This window comes from Triticum urartu, unplaced genomic scaffold (assembly GCF_056163025.1).
Source record: "Triticum urartu cultivar PI428250 unplaced genomic scaffold, HENAU_Tu73 scaffold2, whole genome shotgun sequence".
Classification (NCBI taxonomy): Eukaryota; Viridiplantae; Streptophyta; class Magnoliopsida; order Poales; family Poaceae; genus Triticum; species Triticum urartu.
The window spans coordinates 4,294,416-4,299,916 of record NW_028260368.1 but is presented as its reverse complement, the minus strand read 5'-3'; the positions used below and the strand labels follow the sequence as shown (position 1 = coordinate 4,299,916).

At 35.2% G+C, this 5,501-nt stretch overlaps 2 non-coding genes across 2 annotated transcripts; both read right to left on the bottom strand.

The window, feature by feature from the left end:
* Positions 1–4,923: 4,923 nt before the first annotated feature.
* TRNAW-CCA (transfer RNA tryptophan (anticodon CCA)) lies at positions 4,924–4,997 on the bottom strand. The gene has a single exon. It is a non-coding gene; the product is annotated as a tRNA-Trp (tRNA).
* Positions 4,998–5,136: 139 nt separating this feature from the next.
* Positions 5,137–5,210, bottom strand: TRNAP-UGG (transfer RNA proline (anticodon UGG)). The gene has a single exon. It is a non-coding gene; the product is annotated as a tRNA-Pro (tRNA).
* Positions 5,211–5,501: the final 291 nt, after the last annotated feature.

Sequence of the window (5,501 nt, the reverse complement as noted above, 5' to 3'; positions counted from 1 at the left end):
GACACATGTACAAAAACCTCCTACAGGAATACACAAGGAAATAATACAATGGGTCAAAATAAATAATGAGGATCATCTCCATACCATTTTGCATTTCTCGACAAATATAATCTGTTTGGCTATTCTAAGTGGTTCTTTTTTTCTGGGTAAAGAGGAACTTGTCATTTTGAATTCTTGGGTTCAGGAATTCTTCTATAATTTAAATGACTCAATAAAAGCTTTTTTTATTCTTTTAGTTACTGATTTTTTTGTTGGATTTCACTCCACCCGTGGTTGGGAACTAGTAATTCGTTGGGTCTACAACGATTTTGGATGGGCTCCTAACGAGCTTATTTTCACTATTTTTGTTTGTAGTTTTCCAGTAATTCTAGATACATGTTTGAAATTTTGGGTCTTTTTTTGTTTAAATCGTCTATCTCCTTCGCTTGTAGTCATTTATCATTCAATTAGTGAAGCATAAATTCATTTGATCTCCCGATATTAATATTAATCAAATTAGCAAGCATCTTTTTTTAGAAAGAAAGCCCTTTTCCATTTTAGCAAAATTCTTTCTATTTATACCTACTTTAAGGTATTCATCATTGCAGTACAACTGTTGCAGTAGAATGACAACAGATTCGTGTATAGGGAACTAGATTAGCTTAGCTACCTATCTAATTTATTGTAGAAATTCTGGGATCTGCGATTGGACATGGAAAATAGAAATACTTTTTCTTGGGTAAAGGAACAGATAACTCGATCGATTTCTGTATCGATCATGATATACGTAATAACTCGGACATCTATTTCAAATGCATATCCCATTTTTGCGCAGCAGGGTTATGAAAACCCACGAGAAGCAACTGGACGAATTGTATGTGCCAATTGCCATTTAGCTAGCAAGCCCGTCGATATTGAAGTTCCCCAAGCTGTGCTTCCCGATACTGTATTTGAAGCAGTTCTTCGAATTCCTTATGATATGCAATTGAAACAAGTTCTTGCTAATGGAAAAAAGGGAGGGTTGAATGTAGGTGCTGTTCTTATTTTGCCCGAGGGATTCGAATTAGCGCCGCCCGATCGTATTTCCCCTGAGTTAAAAGAAAAGATAGGAAATCTTGCTTTTCAGAGTTATCGTCCCGATAAAAAAAACATTCTTGTGATAGGCCCTGTTCCCGGTAAGAAATATAGTGAAATTGTCTTTCCCATTCTTTCCCCTGATCCTGCTACGAAGAAAGATGCTCATTTCTTAAAATATCCCATATATGTAGGGGGAAACCGAGGAAGAGGACAGATCTATCCTGATGGTAGCAAGAGTAACAATACAGTCTATAATGCTACGTCAACAGGTATAGTAAGAAAAATACTACGTAAAGAAAAGGGGGGGTATGAAATATCCATAGTTGATGCATCAGATGGACGCCAAGTGATTGATATTATACCTCCCGGACCAGAACTTCTTGTTTCAGAGGGGGAATCCATCAAGCTTGATCAACCATTAACAAGCAATCCTAATGTGGGAGGTTTTGGTCAGGGGGACGCAGAAATCGTGCTTCAGGATCCATTACGTGTCCAAGGCCTTTTGTTCTTCTTCGCATCCGTTATTTTGGCACAAGTTTTTTTGGTTCTCAAAAAGAAACAGTTTGAAAAGGTTCAATTGTACGAAATGAATTTCTAGGTCCCGGGATTTCTTACCATCAAGTTGGTAAAAAGCCTCGATTTATTGGCAATTGCTAGAATTATCTATGATCTATTTTGGAAATCCTTTTTTTGTTTAGACTGCTTTTTGTTTATGAGATGTCTGGAATTCCTTATTTATATCCCATGCAAAAGAAGAGAATCCAAGGCAAAGGCGAGAACAATCAAATTAAAATTTCTTCTTTTTCGGAGGGATTGCAGGTCTTCTTAATCGTCTATTCGGCACAAGAAAAAGCCTTTTTCTTGTGCCGATTCTTCTTGTATCAAAATAAGAATCCTTTTTCTTCCTAATTCGTCAAAGATTACTATTTCTTCTTTATTCGGGTCTGTCTCTTGGACCTCTTTTTCTTTTGCTTAGGTTTAGCCGAGGTAGTGGACAAACAGAGGGGAAGAAAATATGGCGGGGGAAAAATTTCTTGTGATTGTGAGCAAATTGCTTGGCTTGTTTAATTAAGTTCAACTTCAAATTTACAGAAATTTTGCAAAAAAAAAGTAAACTCTTCCATTGAAGGTTTTTTTATTTTTAGGCTAGTTGAATAGTTTTGATTAAGGTTTTATTAGTTTATTACTCGAAACTAAATCAAGGATTTTCAGGATACTTCCTTCGTGGAATAAGATATTGGATCCTCGAGTGATCTCTTTTTCTTGTTGCTTCATAAGAGTGAATCGAATAGATTCAATTCGCGTTATAAGAGTAAAATAAAAATTCCGCGGGTCCTTTCCGCTCTAATCAGATAAAGGGGGGTAAGGACCCGCTAAGCTCCTACTTTTTCATGTTTACAATCTGGTCCCTCCGATTACTATAGAGATGAACCCAATCCAGAATATGAACCATAAAAGAAAACACCTACTAAACCAATCACAGCAATACCAGCTACAGTACCTATCAGCCAAAGAGGAATTCTTCCAGTAGTATCGGCCATTTCCCCTACTTTCCTCCACATTTTATCAATTGGTCATGCTAGAGACAAAAACAGTCATGGGTAGTTATAAGGATGGTATCCTTCCAAATGGGATAAGAGAATTCTTATTAGTCTCTTTCTTTCTCTCAATTGAAGAAGTAATTGGAAAATAAAACAGCAAGTACAAAAATGAGTAATAAACCCCAGTATAGACTGGTACGATTCAATTCAACATTTTGTTCATTCGGGTTTGATTGTGTCATAGTTCTATAGTTGGAATTTGTTTTATCGTTGGATGAACTGCATTGCTGATATTGATCCCAAGAAAAAAACAGTAGGTACAGCTAGTCCGTGAATAGCCAGCCATCGCACTGTAAAAATAGGATAGGTTCGATCTATGGTCATTGAGGGCCTCCTAAAAGGATCTACTAAATTCATCGAGTTGTTCTAAAGAATCAAAACGGTCGGTTATTAACGGAATTCCTTGTCGGCTTTCCGTGAAATACTCGTTTGGCCTAGGACTTCCAAACACGTCATAAGCTAAACCCGTACTGACAAATAACCAACCCGCAATGAATAGGGAAGGTATAGTAATGCTATGAATAACCCAGTATCGAATACTGGTAATAATATCAGCAAAAGAACGTTCTCCCGTGCTTCCAGACATGCTGAACTCCCAAAATTTTTGTACATTCAAAAAAGGAATTGATTCCGTAAAAGATGGGATCGACCAGTAAATAGAAAATTACTGATATTTCATCCTTGTGAGATTGTCAATTTTGTACCAAAGGTGTATTTTGAGTATACCGAATTAGTATAGCTATCCTTCCTATGGCACAGCAATCTGGTTTTGCCTGGTTCCGAAACATAATTACTTTTTTATTTTTTTTTTGTCTATAGGTAAGCTATATGTTATTCAAGGCATCAATAGAAAACCCCATTTTTGTAGGTTCTACTTACTTTTCATTGGCTTCGGAATAATAGAGTAATTCGGAATAGCAGCCAAAATCTTGGGAAAATCTAAGTTAATGATCAATAGGTTTGGATAAATAATTTAGGAAGGATATTCTCATACTGACACAATACAAGGACAAGTATATGTGAAATCTATCCTTTCATAATTCGTAATTCATCCTTGTATTGTTTGTTGGATTAGGTCTAACTTTCTTGACCAAACTGCGAGCGCGGAACTTTACGAGATGAAATAGGGAAAGACAGAAGATAGAATAGAACTTAAAAGGATAATTGAAGTGACTCGTCTTCGAATCTACTTTGGTTGGAGTTCGAAAAAGGAATAAAAATAAAGTAAATTCAAGGAAGAGCTTTCTTTTTTTTTTTTTTTTAACAGCCCCTTGGCAGGTCGTGGAATGCTTTTGTTCTCCTCTTATTCCATATGGAATACAATCAGTTAAAATAAGAAGGAATAGGGGAATATTCGATCGTTCACTCCAAAAAGAGGGTCCTATTGAAAAAGAAATTATCCAAAATAGAAAGAAGTTTTTTTTTTCAAATTCAATTGTTTATTTATCTCTTATTCAAAAATTTCCCTGAAAATTGAATTTCTTTTTTTCATTCAATGGGGTTAGATGATCTAGTTCTTAATATTATTACTTTACTCAATTGACAAATTCCACAACAAATCTCTTGATTCGGAATTAGGGACTCATGTATCATCTGATGAATCCACTTTCTTTTACACTTCTGTATCTTACTCTATCTTGTTTTTTAGTATTATCTAAAATAACTGATGAATTATGAATTTTCCATAACTTAGGTAAATGCTTTACCAACATATGTAGTGTAGTAAAAAAAAATAAATGGAATTTAACTCTTTCATGCTTACTTTAACTAGTTATTTTGGTTTTCTACTGGCTGCTTTAACTATAACCCCAGCTCTATTTATTGGCTTGAACAAGATACGCCTTATTTGAATTGACTGAATAATTATAATTCAGAAAAGAAAAATCTTTCTTTGGGATTCCTGGCATTCTACGACTCTTTTCCAGACTAATTAGGAATTCTTTTCTTGGTCATTGAGATTCGTGGATAATTTAGAGTACTATTTAGGGATAGATCGTACCTCTTTTTTTATCCCCTCGAACAAATCGAAATGATTGAAGTTTTTCTATTTGGAATCGTCTTAGGCCTAATTCCTATTACTTTAGCGGGATTATTCGTGACTGCGTATTTGCAATACAGGCGTGGGGATCAGTTGGATCTTTGATTGAGTCATTTTTTTTTTTTGATTGACCTCCTCCAGACCAGAGAGGAGGTCAAATTGAAATTGGAGTTACAATTCAATTTTGTTAAGTTATTTTACTCTGCTTCGACATAAAATAGATGGAATCACGCTCTGTAGGATTTGAACCTACGACATCGGGTTTTGGAGACCCGCGTTCTACCGAACTGAACTAAGAGCGCTTTCATTCATTCAAAAAGAAAATCTTTTTCTATTCCTAATGTATCTCACGTACGTATAGTCTCCACAAATTCAAGTTATACCCACTTTACTTTAATTGATCTCGTCGCTACTGCCTATAAAGAAGAAAGAAGTAATAGGTAGGGATGACAGGATTTGAACCTGTGACATTTTGTACCCAAAACAAACGCGCTACCAAGCTGCGCTACATCCCTTTTCCAAATTAAATTGTTGTACAATGCCATTGTACACAATTCCTGTCTTCTTTTCCACATCATAATTTTCTTCTTCTTTCTTTCTCTATCTATATATAGAACCCTCGTGTCATTTCTTCTTTTTGGTCTCATATAATTAAGGAATTATATACATATAAAATCCAATATAATTTCGCCTATAAAAGAAGGATTACTTTTCCTTGGTAATATATAGGAAGAAGGGGTCATCTTTTTCTTTTTTAGGGATAGGAAAATTTCGTCGATATGGTTCATTTTATATATAGCATAACA